Source organism: Rhineura floridana, chromosome 1, assembly GCF_030035675.1.
Source record: "Rhineura floridana isolate rRhiFlo1 chromosome 1, rRhiFlo1.hap2, whole genome shotgun sequence".
Taxonomy (NCBI): domain Eukaryota; kingdom Metazoa; phylum Chordata; class Lepidosauria; order Squamata; family Rhineuridae; genus Rhineura; species Rhineura floridana.
The window spans coordinates 187,839,283-187,866,979 of record NC_084480.1 but is presented as its reverse complement, the minus strand read 5'-3'; the positions used below and the strand labels follow the sequence as shown (position 1 = coordinate 187,866,979).

At 41.1% G+C, this 27,697-nt stretch overlaps 1 long non-coding RNA gene across 1 annotated transcript in view; it reads left to right on the top strand.

Moving 5' to 3' along the window:
* Window positions 1-15,016, top strand: part of LOC133390490 (uncharacterized) — a 34,375-nt gene extending 19,359 nt beyond the window's left edge. The window contains exons 2-3 of the long non-coding RNA XR_009764412.1: window positions 7,450-7,520; window positions 14,743-15,016. This is a non-coding gene — a long non-coding RNA (uncharacterized LOC133390490). The remainder of the gene's footprint in view (window positions 1-7,449; window positions 7,521-14,742) is intronic.
* The last annotated feature ends 12,681 nt before the right edge of the window (window positions 15,017-27,697 follow it).

Sequence of the window (27,697 nt, the reverse complement as noted above, 5' to 3'; positions counted from 1 at the left end):
GCCTCAAACTGGGCTTCTGTGCAGTGCCGCTCTTCCCTCATGCTCTGTGGGTGGGTAGGAGGCAACAAGGGAGGAGGTGGAAAGTGAGACATGGTGGAGTGGAGAAAACAATTGTTTTAAAAATGGATGGTGGTGAGAAGAATGGAGGGGAGGGAGATGGATAATGGAGGAGGAGGAGGCGGCAGCGGAATGGAGATAAAGAACTGTGGAAGTGAAAGATGACAATGTGTGTGTGAATACTGTGTTTGCACTTGGCACACAAAGTGGCCTTCACCACCCTCTCTGGCTACTGTACTGCATTTGTAGTATTTTAACGTTTTTGCATCTCAGGGAAAATGTTTGCTTGGATGAGTGTCCCTTAGTTGGTGGCAGGGTAGGGTCCAGGAGGTGGTTAAGTGAGAGAGATTATGCTTGCTGGCTGAGGGGAGGGGGTTGCACTTGGTTTGATGTGCAAAGATCTGAGTAGTGACCTCTGCCTCCCCCCCCACCTCCCTTACCAGCGGAGAGGCCACCATTGCTATCTTATGGATAAAAATAATTATTCTACTACCTCTGTATGTTTGTGTTTATTTTTAATGCTGTTTTAGGCTACTTAGATGTGCAGCAGCCAAGGCCAGCACCTTGTAGGCTTTTTTTAAAAAAGTAACTGAAATGCAATTGTAGTGATTACTTTTGAGAAAAGTAAAGTAATCCATTACTTCCAGAGCAATTGAAATTGTAATGGTAATCACTACTTTTGGGGCCATGTAATTGTAACTGTAATTTATTACTTGTTAAAAGTAAACTTCCAAGCTCTGGCCCTACAGATGTGTTAGACTCCAGCTCACATCAGCCTCAGCCAGCATGGCCAGTGGTCAGGGATTATGGGAGTTATAGTCCAGCAACATCTGGAGGACAAGAGGTTCCCCATCCCTGTTTCAAAGAAGAAAGTGTCCACACATGAACAAGTTGAATTCAATTGGTTTATTAACAAGTTTTTGGTCATCTTCATGGCAGGTCTAGAATTGCTGGAAAAGATGACAAAAGACAACACAAACTTGTATATAATTTGCATATGCTAATTTATTTGTTTAGGTGCAAATTTAGATACAGTTACTATAATTTAAATAGAAATACATCTCCCCATAGTGGGAAAGACTGTGATAATTTGATCTGTGTGTTTGGCCTACTCTGTCTGTTGTCAAGGTGACAACTGTTGATGGACAACTTCATAGCCCCTGCTCTTCTTTCTTAGAGTTCTTCATCTTTAAACCAGACTTGGACCAGATAACCCCTCAAATAGAGGATACCTTCAAATAGAGGACTGTTGTCTGTAAAACAGGACACATGGTCACCAGGCAGGGCCAAACTGGTTGGCAACTGCTACTAGTTGCTTGAGCCAAGGGATCATTGTGACCTGCATAGGAAACTGACAAAATATTGGACACTAATCCTTCCCAAATATTAGAAATTAGAAAAACTTTAATTATGTTTTGCCAACAATAACACAAAGTCACAAAATTAGCATGCTTTACTTAAGCTTCAGTGCTAGTCTTCTTAAAATACTGTCCAATCCAGTAAAAGAATGTCTGTTTTCCTGGTCTGTTGCCTCTTTAATTCAATTGCAGCTCAGCTAGTTGATGCTGTTGATTGTATACAATAATCATAAGATTGTATCTATATGTAAAGTACTTTGAACATCTCTTAGAAGGAAGGACCTCTTAGTGTGATATCAATTATTATTAATGTTTATTATTATTAATATTTATTACCTGCCCTTTACCCAAAGGTCCCAGGGTGGGTTACAACAATTTTAAAATATTTCATTAAAAACAATCTAAAATCACAAAATAGGGTGGGTCCTAAAAATATACGTCTGAGGTGTCAAAGGCCAGGGTAAAGAGGAGTGTCTTTAGCATTTGCCACAAACTGTACAATAGAGTTGTCAGACACACCTTGAGTTCCATAACTCAGGGGCCACCACAGAGAATGCCCTTCCAGAATAGAACCAGACTGCTGGCACTTAAAATTAAAAAGGTAGCAGAGCAGCTTTTAAACTGACTGAGGGGGGAAACCCGACAGGAGCTGAGAAAAGTCCGGTTCGGAATAAACCTCCCCCCTGGGATAAAAGCCAAAGAAATGATGAAATTTTAAAAGGGGTAGGGCTAGAAGTAGGCATTGTGAGAGCAGGGGCACAGGATATCAATTCAGAAGAGCAAAATTACCACAGGCCTAACCACAAGTGCCAAAGACACTTGAAGAGAGACACTGCTTACAAGTGCCTGTACGCTAATGCTAGGAGCCTCCGAACCAAGATGGGAGAACTGGAGTGCTTGGTCTTAGAGGAGAGCATTGATATAGTGAGCATAACCGAGACCTGGTGGAATGGAGAAAACCAGTGGGATACGGTTATCCCTGGATATAAACTGTATCGGAAGGACAGGGAAGGACGTATTGGTGGCGGAGTCGCTCTATACGTGAAAGAAGGCATTGAATCCAGCAAGCTCGAAACCCCAAAAGAGGCAGACTCCTCCACAGAATCGTTGTGGGTGGTGATACCGTGCCCCAGGAGGGACTTAATACTGGGAACGATCTAACGTCCCCCTGATCAAAATGCTCAGGGAGACCTTGAGATGAGATATGAAATTGAGGAAGCATCCAAACTAGGAAATGTGGTAGTAATGGGTGACTTCAACTACCCGGACATAGACTGGCTGCATATGTGTTCCAGTCATGACAAAGAAGCAAAGTTTCTAGATATTCTAAATGACTATTCCCTAGATCAGTTGGTCATGGAACCGACCAGAGGGACGGCAACCCTGGACTTAATCCTCAGTGGGGACCGGGACCTGGTGTGAGATGTAAGTGTTGTCGAACCGATTGGGAGCAGTGACCACAGTGCTATTAAATTAAACATACATGTAACTGGCCAATTGCCAAGAAAATCCAACACGGTTACATTTGACTTCAAAAGAGGAAACTTCACAAAAATGAGGGGATTGGTAAAAAGAAAGCTGAAAAACAAAGTCCAGAGGGTCACATCACTCGAAAATGCTTGGAAGTTGTTTAAAAACACTATATTAGAAGCTCAACTGGAGTGCATACCGCAGATCAGAAAAGGTACCGCCAGGGCCAAGAAGATGCCAGCATGGTTAACAAGCAAAGTCAAGGAAGCTCTTAGAGGCAAAAAGTCTTCCTTCAGAAAATGGAAGTCTTGTCCGAATGAAGAAAATAAAAAAGAACACAAACTCTGGCAAAAGAAATGCAAGAAGACAATAAGGGATGCTAAAAAAGAATTTGAGGAGCACATTGCTAAGAACATAAAAACCAACAACAAAAAATTCTATAAATACATTCAAAGCAGGAGACCATCTAGGGAGGCGATTGGACCCTTGGATGATAAGGGAGTCAAAGGTGTACTAAAGAACGATAAGGAGATTGCAGAGAAGCTAAATGAATTCTTTGCATCTGTCTTCACAGTGGAAGATATAGGGCAGATCCCTGAACCTGAACTAACATTTGCAGGAAGGGATTCTGAGGAACTAAGACAAATAGTGGTAACGAGAGAGGAAGTTCTAGGCTTAATGGACAATATAAAAACTGACAAATCACCGGGCCCGGATGGCATCCACCCGAAAGTTCTCAAAGAACTCAAAGGTGAAATTGCTGATCTGCTAACTAAAATATGTAACTTGTCCTTCGGGTCCTCCCCCGTGCCTGAGGACTGGAAAGTGGCAAATGTAACACCAATCTTCAAAAAGGGATCCAGAGGGGATCCCGTAAATTACAGGCCAGTTAGCTTAACTTCTGTCCCTGGAAAACTGGTAGAAAGTATTATTAAAGCTAGATTAACCAAGCACATAGAAGAACAAGCCTTGCTGAAGCAGAGCCAGCATGGCTTCTGCAAGGGAAAGTCCTGTCTCAGTAACCTATTAGAATTCTTTGAGAGTGTCAACAAGCATATAGATAGAGGTGATCCAGTGGACATAGTGTACTTAGACTTTCAAAAAGCGTTTGACAAGGTACCTCACCAAAGGCTTCTGAGGAAGCTTAGCAGTCATGGAATAAGAGGAGAGGTCCTCTTGTGGATAAGGAATTGGTTAAGAAGCAGAAAGCAGAGAGTAGGAATCAACGGACAGTTCTCCCAATGGAGGGCTGTAGAAAGTGGAGTCCCTCAAGGATCGGTATTGGGACCTGTACTTTTCAACTTGTTAATTAATGACCTAGAATTAGGAGTGAGCAGTGAAGTGGCCAAGTTTGCTGACGACACTAAATTGTTCAGGGTTGTTAAAACAAAAAGGGATTGCGAAGAGCTCCAAAAAGACCTCTCCAAACTGAGTGAATGGGCGGAAAAATGGCAAATGCAATTCAATATAAACAAGTGTAAAATTATGCCTATTGGAGCAAAAAATCTGAATTTCACATATACGCTCATGGGGTCTGAACTGGCGGTGACCGACCAGGAGAGAGACCTCGGGGTTGTAGTGGACAGCACGATGAAAATGTCGACCCAGTGTGCGGCAGCTGTGAAAAAGGCAAATTCCATGCTAGCGATAATTAGGAAAGGTATTGAAAATAAAACAGCCGATATCATAATGCCGTTGTATAAATCTATGGTGCGGCCGCATTTGGAATACTGTGTACAGTTCTGGTCTCCTCATCTCAAAAAGGATATTATAGAGTTGGAAAAGGTTCAGAAGAGGGCAACCAGAATGATCAAGGGGATGGAGCGACTCCCTTACGAGGAAAGGTTGCAGCATTTGGGGCTTTTTAGTTTAGAGAAAAGGCGGGTCAGAGGAGACATGATAGAAGTGTATAAAATTATGCATGGCATTGAGAAAGTGGATAGAGAAAAGTTCTTCTCCCTCTCTCATAATACTAGAACTCGTGGACATTCAAAGAAGCTGAATGTTGGAAGATTCAGGACAGACAAAAGGAAGTACTTCTTTACTCAGCGCATAGTTAAACTATGGAATTTGCTCCCACAAGATGCAGTAATGGCCACCAGCTTGGATGGCTTTAAAAGAAGATTAGACAAATTCATGGAGGACAGGGCTATCAATGGCTACTAGCCATGATGGCTGTGCTCTGCCACCCTAGTCAGAGGCAGCATGCTTCTGAAAACCAGTTGCCGGAAGCCTCAGGAGGGGAGAGTGTTCTTGCACTGGGGTGCTGCTTGCGGGCTTCCCCCAGGCACCTGGTTGGCCACTGTGAGAACAGGATGCTGGACTAGATGGGCCACTGGCCTGATCCAGCAGGCTCTTCTTATGTTCTTATGTTCTTAACTTGGTAGTTGGCAGAACTACCAAAGGGCCCCCTCTGCTGATCTCAAACCCCAAGAGGATCTGTAAGGAAGAAGGCAGTCTCTCAGACATTTGGGGCCTAAGTCATTTAGGGCTTTCAACACTACTGTGAGCACATTGAATTGGGCCCAGAAATAAACTGGCAACCAATGCAGCTGTTTTAAAACAGGGGTTATATGAGATCTAAAGGGAACTCCAGCCAGTAATCTGGCTGCTACATTTTGGAGCAGTTGAAGTTTCTGAGTTATCTTCAAGAGCAGCCCCATGTAGAGGGCATTGCAATAATCCAATGGAAGTTACTAGAGCATGGAGTGCTGTGGCCAAGTCATCTCTGTCCAAAAGGGGCCAAAGTTGGCGAACTAGCCGGTGCTGCTAAGTATTGTTGACTGAATGCAATGAATCCTTTGGCTTAACCTTTCTGTTTGGCATTATCTTTGTAACATCATGATAAACAGCAGAAAAGGAGACCAATTTTTTAGAATCTGCTTGGATTTGGATGATGTAAAAAAATCATTGTCAGTCTCTGTTCTGCAATGACCCTGCAAAATGTTGCAAATCAGAGCTGTGGAACATGAACAGATTTATGGAATGCATTTCTTAGCAAAGGCACACGGTTATCTAAATGACAAAATAAACCCTTCAGGAATGTATAATGCATCTTTATTTTTATTTTCAGTGTATACTTCTAATGTTCTTGGAAGCAGCCACAGATGCAAAAACATTTTGAAGAGAGAAAATAAAAGGACAAATGAGATGAGAAGGTTTTCATAAAGGAAATGTTTGAGATAGGTGTAGATCAATTCCTTGGGTTGCAGTGGAATATCTTCGATCTGAACCTAGATTGCAGGCATTCTCCTTGGCCCCCTCTTTCAATCATTTCTCAAGGAACAGGGCAACCTCTTTCTTCTCACAGTGTGGAGGAGGTGGTGTAAGTCTTTGCCCCCCTTGCCTTTACCCTTATTTAGATCATCCAGAGTTTCTTAAACTGGAGCATTTTTTGCAGTTTCATGTGCGGGAGGAAGCAGGAGCGATGCATCTAAGACATCTTCTTGAGGAGAGTTAGCCCAGGTCTTTTGAACAGCTTTTGTCAGTATTTCGAAACCCACGAAGGCAATGGTTACATGCTATTCAGTTATATAGTCTTGCTAAGATGCTATGTGGTAAGTATGACTTTTTTCACCCGCTAACACCCTTTGAAGAAGAGACTCTGCAGGGCTCTACTTGGAGAAAAGGATTACTTCAGCCCTATACCATATTTGGACCCTTTCAAGGTCTTTGTTTATTATGGAAAGTTGATATAGGGGAAACTTTTCTGATTCAGTGTGGTCCTCCTTGTGGATGTCGGCACCATTTAAGACACACTCAACTTTTGTGAGAGACGCTACCCTAAAAATTACACACCAGTGGTATCTAACTCTGATTAAACTTAGCTATATGAAACCCTCCTTTCCCCCTAATTGCTGTAAGGGGTGCAATGAAAAGAGAACATATACCCATATGTGATGGTCCTGCTCTTTTGTTTCTGAGTTTGGGGATCTTGTGTTTAACCACATCTCTAAAATTACGGTGCAGGTTGTTCCTAAACCCCTGCTATAGCCCTTCTCTCAGTTTTCACTGGTCTTCATCTGCTTTATAAAGATTTCATTATGTTCCTATTTGTGACAGCACTTCTTACAATAGCTGCAGGTTGGAAGTCTTCGTCTGCTTTTTCTCTTGGAAAATGGTACTCACCTGATTGGCGCTTAGCTGACGGAAAAGTTAGTCAGGCCAAAACCTAATGCCTTTGCAAAAGTCTGGTTTCCTTTTACTTACTTTATTAATGCCTCTTCTGATGTTATTAAGCTCCCAGCATCTCTTGCCAACTTATGGTGTGATTTATATAATGAAATTTAGTTGTTCTATCTCCCTGGTTTTGATGTATTGAATTTTCTTTCAATCCTATTTTGTATGCATGACTCCTTTTCTCTTTTTTAATGACCTGTTTTTGTATTTGCTGTTTATTGTTTATTCTTTTGAAAAAATAATTTAAAAAATTAAAAAATAAATCACTTTACCAGCCTCCCACCTCATTTCCCCCTCCTTGCCACCCACATGAAATTATCTTGAGGATGGTATACAGCCCTTGTGCCACAGATGATTCTAAGACATGCTGTTTCCCTTGACCTAGAAATGGTGCAGTCAGCGATTCCCAGAACTCAGGATTGTTTTAGAAAACTGAGAGATGAATTGTTTGATAAGGTTGGTACCTTAAAATGATAACAGTTAATTGAAAATAAAGGCATAAACCATACAGTTCTATATATATGAAATGCTTATTGGAATAAAGTTACTGAATTTCAATTACTGATACGAGCATAAACAGATCAGGCCAAAGTTGTTACAGTGGTTAACCAGATGCCTTATGGGAACTCCACAAGCAGGACCTGAATATGACAATGGTCTTCCCACTAGTAGAGTTTAGCCATACTGTTATGAATGAAGCTGCCTTTTACTGAGTCAGAAGAATGGCCCATATAGCCCAGGGATAGTCAACAGGATATTCTCCACATGTTGTGGACATCTGTAGGGTACAGCATTGCCTACTCCAGGCTAGCCCAAGGCTGTCTCCTCTGAATGAGCAGCAGCTCCGTGGGATGTCAGGGTGTAGCTTTTTTTTAACATTGCTACTCAATATCCCTTTAACTGGAGATACCAAGGACTGAATCTGGGATTTTCATCATGAAAACTATGTGCTCTATCATGCCCCCTCTCCCCCTTCCTGTGTATTTTCCTATATCTGTGATGCAGTGGGTTTTTTTTACAATCATTCCTGCATATGTGAATTCAGTAGCTATAAATGGATCACACACACACACAGAGAGAGACTTGTTCCCACACCACTGAAAGAGAAGAGAGCATTTCAGGTGAACTCTTTTATATAGTCTGCAATAATTCATACAGTTGTCTACTGGAAAACTTAAAACAGCAAATCAGTTTTTTTCTCCTTGCTGTCTTTTATGCATGAGAACTTCTTTATGAACATCCTGAAAGTCACATCACTGTTGTCTTTAAAAACCTTCCTTTAAACATTTGTTTCTTTGGCCTGTTCTCATTGTGAGATATACAGAATAATGCAACATCAAGTATAGAGAGGCCCAGTTGATACTACCTTTTGGACTAAATGAGACACTAGAAATTCTGTGTGTGAGTTTGTGTGTGTGTGTGGAGAGAGAGAGAGAGAGGAATATATTCTCTATGAAATTACTCTTTGTGAAATCCACAATGTGACAATGTGGATTCATACTGGAGAGCAGCTTGAAAGCCCCCCTCCCCAGTATTATTCATTTCTGTGCATAATTCAAGGTGCTGGTGGCAGCTCTGGGATCTCATCACTTAGTTCTGTTGATGACTTCCCTCTGGAGATGAATGAATCACTTCATAGCTGGCCTGTATCATTGTCAGATGTGCTCATTTGTAAGTTCATTCTGTCCCGTTTCTGTATTCATCTACAATTTTTTTGAGAGAAGCAAAAGTCCATGTCACAGTTTTAGGGTCCCAACCCCCTCAAAGTAGAAGGCCCCACTGAATTCAATGGAGCTTGCACATATGTGGGATTGTTAGGTAGCCTAACTCAAATCAAGGCCAGTGGGAGGCCCAAGTCCTCTCTGATTGTTTGCAGAGTCCTTCTTGTTATATCACAAATTCCCTTCAGCAATGTATTAAGCAGCAAACAAAAATCAACAACAGCAACACAAGAATTGCATACTTCAATAAAGTAGCATTTACATGCATCGAATACTTATGGTTCTTGGCAGCATGCTCCTTTTCAGCCAGAGGGCAGTAGAATATAGATTATGCCATGTTTCTCCTACATAAGAAATGGGATGTTTAGTTGATGGTGCATGTTAAAATGCTAATTTTTAAATTTAGATCTTTGAAGCAAAGTGAACCTTAAATAACTTTAAGGAGGTGTTTCCCTCCATAACACGATTTAATGTGTGATCAGAAATAGCAACATTAACCAAAGATGCATCAGAATCCCCCTGGAGACTTGCACTTTATTAATGTGCATCATCATTCAGCACATTTTGAGCCTCCATTGCCACAAACACTTCAGGGATAGATAGGATACTGCTGATTAAGATTTGCTACTGCAATGAGAAATGAGCTGTACTGATGGGCTGTCAGACTTCTAGAGTAAATAGAAGATGTTATGGTGCCTTAAGACCCTTGGATGTTTTGGTGGCAATCACCTATTCATTAACTATGATAAAATTAAAATTAAAAATTAAAAATCATAGAATTGTAGAGTTGGAAGGAACCTATATGGCCATCAAGTTCAAACCCCTGCTCGATGCAGGAATCCAACTTAAAGCATACCTGACAGGTGGCTGTGCCTTTTGAATGCCTTAAGTGTTGGAGAGCCCATCACCTCCCTAGGTAATTGGTTCCATTGTCATACTGCTGTAACAATTAGGGTTTCCTGATGTTCAGGTCAAACCTGGCTTCCTATAAATTCAGCCCATTATTCTGTGTCCTGCACTCTGGGACAATTGAGAAGAGGTCATATCTCCTCTCAGTCTTCTCTTCTCAAGGCTAAACATGCCCAGTTCTTTCAGTCTCTTCTCATGGGAGTTTGTTTCCAGTCCCCTGATCATCATTGTTCTCCTCCTCTGAACCTGTTCCAGTTTGTCTGCATCCTTCTTAAAGTGTGGTGTCCAGAACTGGATGCAGTACTCAAGATGAGGCCTAACCAATGCCAAATAGAGGGGAACTAGTACTTTATGAAATTTGGAAACTATAGTTCTGTTAATGCAGCCTAAAATAGCATTTGCCTTTTTTGTAGTCACATTGCACTGTTGGCTTATATTCAGCTTCTGATCAACAACCATTCAAAGATCCTTCTAGTATGTAGTATTGCCGAGCTAAGTATCCCCCATTTTATAACTGCACATTTAGCTTCTTTTTCCTAGGTGTAGGACTTTGCACTTATCCCTGTTAAATTTCATTCTGTTGTTTTCAGCCCAATGCTCCAACCTATCAAGGTCACTTTGAATTTTGTTTCAGTCCTCCAGAGTCTTCGCAATCCCTCCCAATTTTGTATCATCTGCAAATTTGATAAGCATTCCCTGCACCTCCCCAAGTCATTAAGAGAAATGTTGAAGAGCACTGGGCCCAGGACTGAGCCCTGCAGCACCCTGCTGGTTACACACACACACCCAGTTTGAGAAAGAACCATTGAAATCACTCTTTGAGTATGATTCTGTAGCCAACTGTGTATCCACCTGATCCATCCAGCCCACATTTACCTAGTCTGCTAATCAGGATATCATGGGCTACTTTGTCAAAAGCTTTGCTGAAATTGAGATATATTATGTCCACAGCACTCCCACAGCCTATCAGGAAGGTTGCCCAATCAAAAAATGAGATAAGATTAGTCGGGCAGGATTTGTTCTTGACAAATCCATGTTGACTTCTACTAATCATTGCATTGTTTTCAATTTACAGATTGACTGCTTTATAATCTGCTCAGAATTTTCCCAGGATTAATGTCAAGCTGATTGCTCTGTAGTTCCCAGGTTCTTCCTTTTTGCTCTTTTTGAAGATAGGGACAACATTAGCACCTTTCCCATCCTGCATGATTTTGCCAAGATAATAAATAGCCATTCTGACAGTTCTCCAGCCAGTTCCTTCAATACTCTAGGATGTAGCTCATTGGGCCCTGGAGATTTGAAATCATTTCAGTCGGGTTTCAGGCCTGGTTGTGGCACGGAAACAGCCTTGGTCGCCTTGTATGATGACCTTTGTCAGGAGAGAGATAGGGGGAGTGTGACTGTTGATTCTTCTTGATCTCTCAGTGGCTTTTGATACCATTGACCATGGTATCCTTCTGGGAAGACTGGCTGAGTTGGGAGTGGAAGGGACTGCATGGCAGTGGTTCCGCTCCTACTTGGCAGGTCAGCTCCAGAAGGTGGTGCTTGGGGATCATTGCTCAGCACCCTGGATTCTCCAGTATGGGGTTCCACAGGGGTCAGTTCTGTCCCCCATGTTGTTCAACATCTACATGAAACCATTGGGTGCGGTCATCCGGAGCTTTGGAGTGCGTTGCCATCAGTATGCTGATGACACACAGCTCTATTTCTCCTTTTCATCTTTTTCAGGTGAGGCTGTCAATGTGCTGAACCCGTGCCTGGCTGTGACAATGGACTGGATGAGGGCTAATAAACTGAGGCTCAATCCAGACAAGACTGAGATGCTGCTAGTGGGTGGTTCTTCTGACCGGATGGTGGATGTCCAACCTGTCCTGGATGGGGTTGCACTCCCCCTGAAGGAGCAGGTTCGTAGCTTGGGGGTTCTCCTAGAATCATCTCTGTCACTTGAGGCTCAGGTAGCCTCGGTGGCACGGAGTGCCTTCTACCAACTTTGGTTGGTGGCCCAGCTACACTCCTATCTGGACAGGGATAACCTGGCTTCAGTAGTCCATGCTCTGGTAACCTCCAAGTTAGATTACTGCAATGCACTCTATGTGGGGCTGCCTTTGAAGACGATTCAGAAACTGCAGCTTGTGCAAAATGCAGCGGCCAGATTGGTAACAGGGACCAGATGGTCCGAACATATAAAACCGATTCTGGCTCGCTTGCATTGGCTGCCTGTATGTTTCCAAGCTTGATTCAAGGTGCTGGTTTTAACCTATAAAGCCTTACATGGCTTAGGACCACAATACCTGATGGAACGCCTCTCCCAACACGAACCCACCCTTACACTATGCTCAACATCTAAGGCCCTCCTCTGGGTGCCTACTTGGAGGGAAGCTGGGAGAGTAGCAACAAGGGATAGGGCCTTCTCAGTGGTGGCCCCCAAATTATGGAATGATATGTTTGACGAGGTGTGCCTGGCGCCATCACTGTTATCTTTTCGGCGCCAGGTCAAAACTTTCCTCTTCTCCCAGGCATTTTAGCATGTGTTCTTAAAATTGTTTTAAATGTTTAAATTGTGTTTTAAATTGTTTTTAAAAGATGTGTTTTAAATTTGTATATTTGTTTTTAATGTTTTTAGTTACTATAAACTGCCCAGAGAGCTTCGGCTATGGGGCGGTATACAAATAAATAAATAAAGTAATTAGGTATTCCTTGACCATTTGTCAGTCTCAAGCTGCAATTCTGCCCCTTCAATGGATGGATTCTTTGAAAGCCCTTCTGGTGAAATTTAAAATTCTGTGAGAAGACTGTTTTGGAGATCTCCTCAGTTACATCAAGTCTCGCCTCTCCTGAGGTAGTTCTACAGTGCAGAGCCTCAGAAAGTGAGTCCAGTCCTCTTAGCCAGATTGGAGGCTTTAGCCGGTACACTGAGATTCAAACTCCTCCCTTATCCAACAGGTTTATATCCCTTATCCAGTCTTCCCCTCAGCCAATCAAGCTACCAGATCAATGCTTTTGTAAGTGAACAGAGTGGGTCAAGTGAGGCTTTTGCAAGTCAGATGATCACCTGATTCTTCCATCACTGATCCCATCACTACGTGAACCCACTAGATTGTATCACATCCTGATTACACAAAACATGATATAAGGTTTGAAAAACCAACATATGTGGCAATAAAGGCATCATACCCATTCTTTATCCTATCTTCCTTATACCTGGTATTTCCCCCCCGACACACACACACAGTTTCCCATACTGTATCATTGCTTTTGATTCCCTATAGTAGACTTGACTTGACAGAGAGGATTTGACAAGTGAGCTCAAGAGAGGTGAAAAGCAAACCCATGAGGGTGGAGACTTTGCCCTTGCCGGTATGTCTAGCAGTCATCAACTTTTCATGTTAGATTTTGAAATCATAAGCTGAATAGCAAAAATTATTTTTTTATTTTTTTTCTTAAAAATAATTATTCATGCAGAAAGAACATGTTTTGTGAATTGTGAGAAAGGAAATATGTACATAGTGCCCGTGTTCATCCTTCCCTCTCAAAAACCAAGGAGGAAATCCCATATCTATATAAGCTTTGTGGAGACAGTCATCCAATAGAAATGAATACATGGAGGTGGGGTGTGGAATCATGTCCACTGGCCACATTCCTTACTTTCAAATGTCCATGTTCCATTTGCAACGGAGCCTATATGCAATCCATCCTTCAACTGATAAGGGTACAAATCCTGTGAAGAGAACCTATGTACATGGGCCCATGCACAAGTAGCAGGATCTTTAATGCCTGCAGGTTGGGTGGCAGCCAGCCGGCACCCCTCCATATATGTTCACTGCTACAATGAAAGACTCTTTTGCACAGTGACCCTACAAACCTTAGCCCATGTCACCTTATGTGCATGGTTAAATGGGGTGTTATGCGTCCTTTTCAATATTGGATGGCTTCAAAAGAGGATTAGACAAATTCATGGATGATAAGACTATCAATGGCTACTAGCCACAAATGGCTGTGTTCTACCCCATTGTCATAGGCAGTATGCCCTTGAATGCCCGTTGCTGGGAATCACAAATTAGGAGAGTGCTATTTTGCTCAGGTCCTGCTTTCAGGCTTCCCATGGGCATCTGGTTGGCCCCTGTGAGAACAGGTTGCTGGACTAGATGGATCTTTGGTCTGATCCAGCAGGGCCCTTCTTGTGTTCTTATGTGAAAATGCTCTTTGGCTGGGTGAGTGGGTCTACTAGCTCAACATTATCGGATCTTGCAGCTATGCCAATTTCTCCACCATGGACTTCATGGCACTAGGGCAAGAAAAAAATAACCTCTGCAATGTGCAGATTCTCTTTGGACTAGGCTTGTAAACAATAATTTTCTGAGTTTAGGTGTTGCTAAATACGATTCTTAACTCTTAATATCTGTTGCTCATTCATCTTATTGATAACTTTGATGACTTGCTCTTTATGGGCCCTATATCAGTGTTTGCCTGTGGCTACAAATTTTGTTAATAAGTTATTGACAGTTTGTTTTGCCTTCTGGATCATGCCGTCCTCAGCTGTAAATAATGTAGCATTAGGAATCAAGCCTCCCAATTCCAACTAGGCAAGAAAAAAATATGCTAACCCCCGAAGCTTTAATGTGAAAAGCAGGAAATCGATTGGTTGACATTTTCAATCTTCTGCATCTGCACAATCTATTAATAATGTTACATTTGCAAAAGAACATTGCTAACATCCCTCCCTGCATCCCATTTTTATATATACTGATCCTACTCCCTTCCCCAAGCGGCAGCAAACAACAGTTTGGGAGAGTGTATTTATGAAGAGCTATCCAGGTTTTGAAATCCACTTTGAAGTCTCATGTTTGCCATGGTTTTCTCTATGGGGACTGGTAGAAAGAGATTAAAAATATTTATTAAATTTATATCCTGCACCTTCCTCCAAAGAAGCCCAATTAGTACTTTGTCTTTCGTTATGCTACCTAATAGCAACTATACAAAAGCTTGCTATATCATCAGTTTTGTAAATAGATTCCATTGACTGCTGTGATCTTTCTTATAATTCCCAGGGTCATCCAATGAAACTGAACAGCGGAAGATTCAGGACAGATGACAAGTGACTGCCTGGGGCACCAATCTTTCAGAGCACCTGACATGGGCTACCTACTCCGCTACCCACTCAGAATCTGAAACCAATAGTACATACAATTCATTGTCACTTTTAAAGCTGGGGACACCAATCTCTGTGGCCAGCATTGTGTTAATGGTCATTTTTGTATTGAATTTTTCCCATAAATTAAAAACATTGCTGTTCATTCAACAAATTGCATGTGAGTGATTGTGATCAGATCTGTGCATACAAATGTATTCTCTTATATGACAGAGATAAATCATACGCAAATCAGGCATCAAAGTAATGAAATGGCTAGATGCAATGAAAAATAAACATTCAAAAGTTGAACAAATGGAATGGACGCCAAATACATTCTTCACCTAGGGATAATCGAGGGATAGCCCTGCTTCATCTCTCCATTGTTCTGTCTTCATGGTGATTTGGCTCATTTTAAGAACCAAACAGTGCAGTCCTATGCATGATTACTCTGTTGTAAGATCTATAGAGTTCACTCATTTTTACTCCAAGCAAGTTATGTGTGTATAGGATTCTAGCTAGGCAGAGCAATCCTAACCCCTGGCTTGGTAGTATCAGGATTGAGTGGAGTTGCAGAACAACTGCCACATCTGAACCTCTGGTGTCTTGCACTTGCCAGGGGTGGAAGACTGACAGTAGATTCATGGGCTTTGGATTCAGCAGATCCAAAGCTGCTGGCTCTTGCTCCACTAGATTTTGAGACCTTTGACAGGCTACTGCCGGTGAGAGAACTGTCAATGATAGCTTCCCATCCAGTTGAGCAAAGTGAAGGTATCCATGGAGGCAGAACCTCCTCTGCTGCCAGAGCCCCCTCTGCCATTTCCTAACCGTTTCCAGCAGCAAAGATTAGGATTGCACTGTAAAAGGCTTATTCCTTTGTAGTAATTAAATTATTGGAACTAAGATCTGGATACTTTTGAATGCTTTGGTATCACCTTATGTTATCACTTCTTTCGCAGCAAACTTAGAATTGGGTTTTAGTCTTTGTAATTGGAACTAATTTGTTATTTTGGTGTTATACAATTTTCAATAAGGCTGGCTAAAATTTGTTTCCTGGTCTTTGTCCAGTACTCCTGGGAATTTGCTATATCCAGCCAATACTAGAACAGACATAGATTTATTAACAATAATATCTTGCAACAAGCTCTGAAAGCTCCACATCTCATCAGATGTCTGTAATGCCTAGTGAACTGAATGTTATATGTGCACTCCATAATTGAAGCTCTATGTCAGTGTAGCCAATTATTAATTGTTCCTTTGAACGTCTTATCTGAAATTTATATTTTTTTGCATTTAATTCAAGCCAAATTAATTACAACTTTTCAGAGAATCCTGGATGATTTTTACTTATTTATTTATTTGTGCTTTGCAGTAACTATATTGTCTGCCCTAATTTGCTTTATGTCTTGAAATATATTACTGATTAACATATATTTAATAACTATAGTATATTGGTCACCATATTGAACACTGAATGTCTAAGTTTCCTGTTTGTTTCCAAGGGTGAGAGACGTGGGGTGCTTCCAGAATGTTGATATTTTTGGGTGGAATTCAGCCACATACTGGCAAATTCAGATTGTGCAATTAAAGCTGATAATGAGCTCTTGCATTACAAACCATCCCCCATCAGACTTTTTGTGATAAGAAAAGTAATGGGAAAATGCACTGGAAAGTGTAGAATAACATTTGCTTGATGTGACATCATCTGACCTCCCTGCAAACAAATCGGAATGAATTCTCAATAGATAGCCAACATAGTCTAACCTTACCACAAACTTTGTGCAAATAAATCAGGATGAATTCACAAGAAACGGGTTGTCTGGAAGTGATCTGGGTTTAGGTTTGGAGATCCAAGTGAGTTATGAATTATCATTTTAAAATCTTACTTTTAGTTTTGTTTCAAGGGCTTCCATATCTTAGTTCCATTTTAAATCATTCAATAATATTACACTTTGTTTGTTTTTAAGAGAGCTGTATTACACCTTAAGACAAAGCACCAATATATAACAATTTATTCAGAAGAAGAAACCGAGCTAGGCTAGTGACAACTTAATTCATTTGGTTACGCTTATTTCTGCATACAGAAATGAGGAATTTAACATTTTAATATTGCTGCTACACACCTACTGTCCTTCCAATTTTGTGGCCCTGTTGTGCCCTTATATTATTATGATATTGGTATAGACCAGTTTTTGGACACATGTAACCCAAGTTCAGAATTCTGTGAAAGCTAAATGAAAAGAGCACTTCAATTGGAAGTGTGTGTGTTTTGTTGCCAAATGAACCCCCCTTGTCATTTGGAATTTCAGTGATTTTCAAGGGGGATTTATCCCCAAAGTTTGAGGCTCTCGCCTATTGCACACCTTCCCCCAAGTGTTGCATCATTGCATGGTTACCAAGCAAGACCTTGGAAGCATAAACATGTTTTTACCAAGAAGGGTATTCTCCTCTGCCTTTCTATGGCTAAACAGAAGCATGACCTCTCTAGTTCTACTCAGGGCTACATCGCTGCTATTGAAATTATGCTTGCTGCTTTCTTATAAAAATGAGTTCAACTGAAATATGTAAACACAATTAATCTAAATTAGTTTGAAATATTCAGTGGAAATCAATGCATGCTTTTGCATTCTCCCAGTGGTGTGGATCCAGCTGACTATAACTAGAAAAGTTACTCTAGGCATATCATGAATTCAGTGGTGAGAACTCATAATAGCAAAATGTTTTTATGGGTTGGCAGATTCAAGGGCTGGGAGATATAGCCTGGAGCAAGAAGGAAAAAAAATGATGATCAACTGAAAATTCAGCAGGTTGTGTTCAATTAAGTTCTATTCAGAATAGATTCCTGAAATGAATGGATCTAGTCATGTCCATTCATTTCTATGGGTCTGTTCTGAGTATGACTAGCACTGGGTACAATCCAGAGTGTGCAGCTGAATTTGGGGGAAACCTATAGTCAGGGGTTTACCAGGTTTCTAACAGTTATATCGAGATGATTAAGCCAGAGGCAGAGCTTGGAAAAGTTACTTTTTTGAACTACAACTCCCATCAGCCCCAGCCAGCATGGCGCTGGCTGGGGCTGATGGGAGTTGTAGTTCAAAAAAAGTAACTTTTCCAAGCTCTGGCCAGAGGTTTATTGTTGGCTTCAGTGAAGCAGACTTTTATTTACTTATTCACTAACAGGCCAAAATCCCTTACAGTTGTAAGAAAGTACCTACAGCCAACTGATATTTCTATCAAACTTTAAAAAGCAGGGAAATAGTGAATGCACCAGGGGAGCAGGAGACCTGACCACCTCTCTGAGATATTGCACTGCCCTACAAATTTGACAAAAGGTAAACACAATTTGGGTTGGACTTTCACAGTCCAATCTACTTCCTATGTAGCTTGGAAGAATTTGGTAACGTGCCTCTGAGCATAAACACCTGCAATCAACCCAAATAACAGAACAATATATGTGCTGTGCTGATCTTGTATTAACAGGGAGGAAGCAACAATATTAAGACAGCTGATATAGTTCAGGTAGTCACTTTAAAGGAAAACACTGTGAACAGTATCATTCTTTTTCAGGGTTTCCCCCACTTTCTTTTTTATTCTACAGCAGGAACATGTAGTCTCCCACCCAAATTTAAACCAAAGCTGTCACTGGCCACATCTACACCAGATCTTTATGTCACTTTAGACAGTCATGGCTTCTCCCAAAGAATCCTGGGAAGTGTAGTTAGTGAAGGGTGCTGAGAGTTGCTAGGAGATGTCCTGTTCCCCTCACAGAGCTTTAATCACAGTGGTTGACTGTTAAACCACTCTGGCGACTAGCACTGGCATGGGTATGGCCCCCTGATTAGCCAACCCAAGCAGCTGTGAGTCTGGCTTTTAGAACACTGAGAGTTGGTTCTTACTGAGCATGCCTGGCCTTATCATTGATTTTAATGTTAAATTTCTTAAATTAATTAAAAATCAGCTAGGCATTTTTTTAACTTTTAAACTGCAGAAGATGAAGGTCAGAGTATGGAGCAAGGTCAGTAATAGGATTATAAGTGTTCTGTGAACATGGCTGATTTTTAATTAATTTCAACAAATTATGAAAACACTGACAAAAAAGTCCCACAGGGGTCTGGTTTTCTCTCTCTCTTTTTACACTTTGAACTCTCAATTCTTTCTGATTGTTTTGTGTATAGCCATGAAAATTGAGAGTGTTGTTAAGCAAGCGTTTCTGACTTCAGGACTATAAGTTTTGAAAGGTTTTGCTTTGAAATGAGCTTATGGGAAGGATCAGAATGGCATGGGGGTATTTTCAATTTAACATTGTGGAATACGAAAATCCATGGTATACATGGTATACAGCCGCTCTCATCACTGCATAATATTTTACTCTTTGTGTGCTTTATTGGGGTTAAGGGTAAGGATTTATACCTTCATAAGAGTGACATGCAGGTTTAATTCTAGAAAAAGTTTCCATTATACTCTCAGGAGTGATGTTTGAGTTCCTAGTGGGTATACGTGCATGTGATGATTCACACATACACGTGAAAAACAGTGACAACAAGCAAGCTATGCATGACTACATGTGGCACATAACTGAGAAGCTCTTGCTGCTAGATGGTGTCAATTGAAGCCTAGCCAATCATGAGAGTACCAATATGTGTAGCAAAATGCACCTCCACATTACTGTCTGGGTAATCCCCTGAATATTTAGAAGTTAAAAAGGTAAAGGTGTCCCCGCACTTGTAGTGCGAGTCGTTTCCGATTCTTAGGGTGACGTCTTGTGACGTTTACTAAGCAGACCGTATATATGGGGTGGGATTGCCAGTTCCTTCCCCGGCCTTTCTTTACCCCCCAGCATATGCTGGGTACTCATTTTACTGACCACAGATGGATGGAAGGCTGAGTGGACCTCAACCCCTTTTACCGGAGATTCAACTTCCTCCTTCTGTTGGAATCAAACTCTGGCCATGAGCAGAGCTTTCGGCTGCATTACCGCAGCTTACCACTCTGCACCACGGAGGATTCTAACTTAGAAGTTAGCCATACCTAATACATATCCACACCTAATTTATCCAGAAGAAAAGGAATGAGACAAGAGAATGCCAATCAGACATGAAATTATTTACTTACCCTTTGGTTTTGCTTCCTGAATTTCAAGTAAATAATGCCAAGACAACAGGCCAATCAAGAGGAATACCAGAGCATGTGATTCGTAGTGGTTTTGCTTTGATTCCCTCCTGGCAAAGGTAAATAAAAGTTGGGTTACCTTATAATGCCTCTTTAGAAGACTATATGGGAAGAAATGAAATGATTGTTATAGAGGCTGCAATCCATTTTATGGAACTTTGTACCCAAATGCAAACATGCATTAGCTTAATTTTGTAGGGATTTAACTCTGTGCTATGTTTAACCATTCTATTTTATGTACGCTGTCTGATGCCTCTCTTGTCTTTGTTTCTCCTGTTCTGATTAATTTGTGTGACTGTGTGGGTGCTGTTCAGAATCTACTGGCAACATAGCTTTCTTTCTTTCTTTCTTTCTTTCTTTCTTTCTTTCTTTCTTTCTTTCTTTCTTTCTTTCTTTCTTTCTTTCTTTCTTTCTTTCTTTCTTTCTTTCTTTCTTTCTTTCTTTCTTTCTTTCTTTCTTTCTTCCATTTTCAGTAACTACCAAGTGGCTTATTAAAGTAATGCAAGATTTCTTCCTTAAATCCCAAAGGAATCAGTAATGCTATGGGAATAGAGCAATGTGATGCTGGCGATGTGTACAGTCCTTTAATATGTGTGTGGATGGAATTGAAATTGTGGAATGCTTTGGAAAGTTTACAGTGAGAAGGTGTTGAAATTTATGAACCTGGCAACAAAAGAAAACTAACCAATCTTCCTGGCATACAATGACTACCCAGATGACATGTAAGGTTGCCAGGCTCAGGGCCTGAGAATGATTCTGTATCTTTAAGAGAAGAGAAAATTCAGCCAAGTGCAGGTTTTCTTGCAACACTGTAATGGGAAAAACCACAAGGTGAAATTCTTCCTTCCCCCAGCACAACTTTTAAAGATACAGAAGACTGATAACAAATATGTTATGGGGAAAAGCTGGAACTCTTCTCCTGACATGATAATTTTCTTTTGGATATGGAAAAGCATTCAGACATGCTGTCCTCCAAATAGATTTTGAACAGGCATGTTCCAAGGAGGACTGTGCCCAGTAATTTTTTTCTCCAAATTTGATTAATCTTGAGTCACTTGCCTTTTAAGTGTAAATCTCCACACGTGATTTGTATGGAAATCACGTTGAGAGGAGTGAGACTTGCTCCTGAGCAGGTGTTTGGATGATTTTATGGATGACTGCAGCCTCAGCCTCAAAGAAGCCTTGATGTAAACTGAGGGGAGAGAAATTTAGACTATTTCAATATCCAAGTATATATTTTCCATGAAAGCTTCAACATGGTTCATGCCTTCCTGAATGCAAAAATAAGACTTAGTTGAAATAAGGCTCCAGAGGGAATGACACAAAATCAACCACTATGAAAACAACTAGAGGAGGAATTCTAATAAGTTCTGCTTTCAGTTATGGGGAAAAGGGGGGCATAATAAAAATAAAATAAAAGACATTTCCAAAGACAACAAAATGTTCCTGTTAAAAAGTGATTCACCAAAGGAGTGGCATTTCAATGCCTGTTTTGATGCAGGTTTTATTGTCTAGACTGAGGCAGCCATGAGGAAACGTTTTCAATTCTACTCTAGCAGAATTCCTGTGATGTCTGAATTGTGGTTTCCTGAAATGATTTGAGAATAAGCCATGATCTGAAACCACAATTTGTTTCTGGCTTGTTCTCTATAAACAAAGTTTAAACAAAACAGAGTTCCTCAAGTTTGGATGTCATGTGGTACTCTGGTTAGTTTAAAATTGAAAGCAGAAGGTTTTAATATTCTCATTGTGAGTACAAAAGAGGTGGATAAGGGAGAGGGAATGTGCGAGGTGTGAGTTCCATATGACTAACCCTTATTTATATCCTGATTGAGTCCAAAGATGCCCCCAATACTCTGTCTGGTATTCATCACCCTTGAAGTAAACCATGAATCAGCAAATATTGGGATTTTTATTTCTGTATTCATATTCTCAGGTTAATCCTTCTTTTCACAATAGCCAACTATTTTCCCCCCAATTGTTTTAATAGGAGTTTCTCTAGGGATCTTTATTAAAATCCACCCGTCTGCTTGACCCCTTGACTACCATCTTGTGTTCTAAGGATATTTCACAAGGTTTTGTTACATTTTGTGTCCTTTGGACTTTGGGGAAATAAATCCAAAGCTCCTTACTGTTTTATATTTCTAGAGCTGGACTTAAGGGGTGGGATTCTTATCAATACAGGTTAGAAATCCCCTAATTAGTTGGTTAGCCTACACATTTTGTCAGGAGGTTCAGCCTGACTGGTGATAACCCATCACAACTCTTTTGGTGGGATCCTGTGTAAAAAGGGGTCCATCAGTGGGGAAGGTTTCCCTCTGTGTCTTTCACACTCCTTGGAACAGGAAACAGGAACTACCCAAGCGTCCTAGTTACTTGCAATGGTAATAGCAGGTGATGTCCTTGGAATAATACATCCATCTGCAAAGTGACACTCCTGTCACAAGGATGTTAATGAACAGCAACATGATGAAGAGCATGTATAACCAATATGGGACAATATTTTCTATTATTTATTTTGACTACTCTGGAAGCAAAGGAAATCCCTCTTTAAGGTTTCATTTGGAAAAAATATCAATGATATTTAGTTTTCTGTGTAAGTTTTTAACATGGCAGTGAAATATGATAAATGGTGTGAAAGACTAAGATACTAAGTCCAAATCTTTTTGTTCTTATGGCTGATCCTATGATCGTACATCCTGGTTCCATAGCAGAACCTGGCAGGACACAGGCAATGAATAATACCAGTGACCTTGTTCGTTATATGGACAGATGTATTGCACTGGGGCATTTGTATGGTAATGGCAGAGAAAGGAGGAGGTGGAGCTGATGATGGTCTCACTCCATAGAAGAGACACTGGCAAATTTCTCCATGCTTGGGGTTTGAGAAGAACTTCAGGAATTTATAAAAGCCCATCTCTAAGTTGACAATTACTTCAAAGACCCCACCTCCCAATATTTTTCCAGCTCAGATAAAAATCTGAGCCAGAAAAGAATTACTTCCTTTCCTCAACATTGCCACTCCCAAAGCTTTTGCTTCTACCCACGTCCCCTCCCCCAAGACACCCTCTTCCATCCCTACCATTGCATGTGGCAGTGGCAGGAGCAGCTGCAAAGGGTATGCAAGGAGAGGAGAGAAGGAAAACTTGACTCTCTCCTCCCTTTCACTTCATCTCTCTAGGGAACTGATTTGCAGCATGCTGGAATGCAGAGCCTGAGATGTAGTTCTCCCAAGTGCTACTGCAGTTGTGTTTGTGTTCAATGGAGCTTGCTGCTGAGTAAGTGTCATTAGGATTACAACCTTAGTATTTCATATATAGGTTTTGTTGTTGCTAGTAATCTGGGGGCTTTGCCAAAGAAATTTTGTAAATAATAGAAATAAATAAATAAATAGTAGATATCAGGGTCACCCTGCTACATTCAGGACTGACAAATGAAAATCTTCCTTCAAGCAAAAGATTTAATTGATTCAGGACTGACAAAAGTTTTTTTTTTTTTTACTGCTTCAAGCAATGCATAATGTAAACATATAGGATGAGTGGGATGTAAAATGCTCCAAAATTAACCCATCTTCATTTCAATCTCAGGCTAACCATTGGATATACACTTCAGAATTTCCCCTTGCACAGCTCTTAAATTGAGCATTTGAAGCATAAACCCTTTTCAGGGTTCTGTTCAAATCCTATCTTTTCAAGTCGTTGTGCCTAATTTAGCAATATAGCTTCCATTTGTCCTTTAAATAGAAGACTTGGGGGCGGGTTACATGAAGTTCATATACGAGCTATCTCAGCTCGCTTCTCCATGTGGAGATAGTAAAATCAATGATCCTGGCATGATTCCACATCAGAATTGCCACCAGTATTACTTTACTTATATAGTACATCAATGGATGCCTAGGGACTGTGTAGACCAGAGGTAGCCAACATGGTGCCCTCCAAATGTTCATGGTCTACCATGTCCATAATCTGTACATTGGCCATGCTGGCTGGGCCTGATGGGAGTTGGAGTCCAACAACATCTGGAGGGCACATGTTGGATAGCTGTGGTATATAGACCAAAGAATGAGTACAGATAAAACTTACCTGCCTTCATTCGTTATTCCCCTTTTCTCACCTAGCCCTTCCCTCTTTCTGTTGTTTGCCTCTCCTTCCCACCTCACATTTCTTTATCGGTCCAGAATGGAACACACTGCATTGTCTCCGAAGAAAGGTTGTGAGGGGAATCTGTAGGGCTATAGAATTTTTTCCTTAGGCCCTGCTCTCTCCAGTTTAGGTTCTCTCTGCTGGCCTTTTCTCTACTCATTTATGCTGCTCTCCATTTTATTCTTCTCTGTGATTATTAATATACCATTGATGGCACAGTTCTCTGCAGCATTGTGGTTTGTCACATGTTATGAATAGAGGTCTGTCTGTATGTGTGTGTAGGAAATGGGCAAGATGCCTTTAGTGGAGACCCTTTCCTTGTATGGGCTGCTCCCCTTGCCACTGTCACCACGGCCCTTTCATTTTTCTTCCACATCTGGGCCCAGAAGTTGAGAGCAAGGCAAACAGAGACTGATGCCCTTCTATTTGCTCTTCCCACGGCTCATATACTTGAAAAAGGCAAGTGAACAGACCCAAACGGCAAGAAGCCAGGCTCCAGGGCTCTGCAGAAGGGGCCCCGCTGGGGTGTGTACCTCAGCAGGTGCCCAGTTATTCCAGCTCCTGATGCTGGTCCTGCATTTGGGACATGGCATCAGTTTACACCAGACTGTCCTAGGCACAGAGAAAGGAGCGGCTAAGAGTCTGAGAGAAAGCTAATCTACAAGATAACAGATCATAAAATACTGTGGAATGATCCCCTGGCCCCCACCCTAATAAGTCACAGAAAACCTTGGAGAACATTTGTAATATATTGAAACTGAATTAATCCAGCAGAAAATGTCTGTCAAGAAGTATTGGCTGTGATATAATCAGTTGTGTCAGTGGGATTTTCCCCTCCTCTCCCCCCGGTATGTGATATATGGATTTCAGAATTTTTATTTATTTCTTTTCTTTACACTAGTGCAGACATTCCTGTAGGCAACTAATCCCCACAAATAACTGCTCATGAGAGCAGTGGACAGGGTAACAACTGAAGTGGGAACTCATGGACAATTTCAGCAGTTATTTCTGTGAAAATAAACATAGCATTATCATTCATCCTCCCATCGTGTAAGGAACAGTTACCATCTTCCGTAAGCCCACCCACCCCATTTCAGATGTTAACTGAAATGTGGACAAAACACAGAATGTCTTTAGAAATGTAATGCCAGCTTTGAGCTGTGAATTAGGAAGTCCGTGGTTCAAAGTTCCCCTCTGCCATTAACTCACAAAGGCCCCTTTCTTGTATTCACCTTTGTAGAGTGAGAGCACAGGGTGTTTCTCCACCACTCAGGTTAATGTGAGAGGGCCCAGGCTTTGCTAAAATGGGGAGGAGCTGAAGGGTGGAAGGAGCTGCTTGCATCACCCAAGTGGTGTGGGAAGGAGCTGAACTGCAGCATTTCTTATGCCAAAAGGAAATTTCTGGGAGGAAGGACGGAATATAAATTTAATATATAAATAAAAATAAAAAGGAGATGATGTGCCCAAGATATTTTGCTGCCAGAGGCAAAGGACAAGACAGCACCCTCTGTTCCAACTATGGAAGCTGACTGGAGTGGCTGCTGAATGTGATTTCAACATTGGTGATGGGGCAGCATCCTCTATTGTACCTCAGGGCAGATTATTAGCTTGAGAGACAGAGGGCAGGCTGTATGGTGCATCCAACAGAGGTGAATGGCCCAGGAGCACAGGAAAAATGATCAGGGGATGGACCACTCAACATCTGCTACTGGGGGGTGCCCCTTGTAATGTTCGTAAGATTTGAAATGAACCACAAATGCTGGTTAGAAGGAACAAACTTTATTGAACAGTGTGTTGCTGCATAACCATAAACTCTACTTTCGTTTTCCTCCTGGTCCCACCCCCAACTGATTCCCCATACAATTACTTCTAATTCACTTGAGTTCCTACTCACATTACATCTCCCTTTTTATTTTTAAGAAAAAGATAGAAACTACTGTCTATATCGAATTGGTTTTCTGATCACTCTGCCTCTTGATGTAGTAACAGGTAACTCAGAGTCCAAAATCTTTTCTTGTATATCACTGGCACTTTGTGCTACAGCTGTTCCACTTTTGTTGTCTTGAGACTCTGATAGGTCTACCTCTGATGGAGGTGCAGTTGCAGTCTCAGTAGTCTCATCCATTTTTGGTTCACAACTTGGAGTGCTTTGAAGATCTCTTCTGTTCCGTCTGTAGACAGCTAAATCATCAGTCTGAACCAAATATGATCTTGGAGTCATGTTTTGTCCAGTCACTTTCGCTGGTTTCCACACTTCATCTTGCCAAACATTAACAGAATCACCAACCTGCAAAGGTGGTAAAGTCTTTGAACCTTTGTCAAAGTAAAGCTTCTGTTTTTCTTGTCTTCTCTTCAGATGTGTCTGTATGTCACCTTTTACCTGCTGAGGTAGTAACAACGGTGCTGAGGTAGGCAAGCTGGTTCTTAAATGTCTCCCCATTAAAAGTTGTGCAGGTGAGGCTGTATCTACTGTAGGCGTATTTCTGTAATCCAATAAACTAAGATAAGGATCTGTGTTATTCAGACTAGATTTCTTAAGAATCCTCTTTACTGTTTAGACCACTGTTTCTGCCATTCCATTTGATTGAGGAAATAGTGGACTGGATGTTGTGTGAACAAAGTCCCAATATTTGGCAAACATTTTAAAGTCTCTAGAGCAAAACTGAGGGCCATTATCACTGGCAACCTCTTCAGGATTACTGATCTACTTGTAGTGTCTTCAAGTAAACATATTTCCACAAATTTTGAATAATAATCAACCAAAAGTAGATAGTCCTTTCTTCCAAATTCAAACAAGTCCATTCCTAGCTTCTGCCAAGGTCTTCTTGGAATTTCATGAAGTAACATTGGTTCTTTTTGGTTTTTATTTCTGAAGGTGTGACATGTGGTACACGACAGTACCAATTCTCCAATTAGGGCACACATACCTGGCCAATATACAGCTTCTCATGCCCGCTTTTTACATAATTAAACACCCAGATGACTCTCATGTATAATATTCAATATCTCTTTCCTCAAAACGTGTGGTACTACGATTCTGTCACTTTTAAAAATGAGTCCATCATGAACACTTAATTCCTCTCTGTAATTCCAAGAAACACGTATACACTCTGGAACTTCTACTCTTCTATCTGGCCACCCCAGCAAAATGGCATTTTTCAGGATTTGCAAAATGCTATCATTTTCAGTAGCCACCTGAAATTCTTTCAGTTTTGATTTGGAGATTGGTAAATAAGAGAACATGAGGTTAACAGCAACCTCGGCTTCTTCAGCACTTATTCCTTCACCCTGTTCAAGATATGCCCTGGACAGGGTATCAGCAATTGTTAATTCTTTGCCTGGTCTATAGTGCACTTGTAATTGATATTTCTGCAGTGTTAACTGCCATCTTTGGATTCTTGGAGGTGCAGTATGGAACCTGTGGGTTGATTTTGATGGCGTATTTCTCTGGTAAGCAACCTAAGCCTTCAAATACATCTTTGTATTCAATTGCAACATCCCATTGATCTACTGGAGCTCTTTTCATTAAATTAACTCTTTGCACCAAATTTAAATTAGTCACAG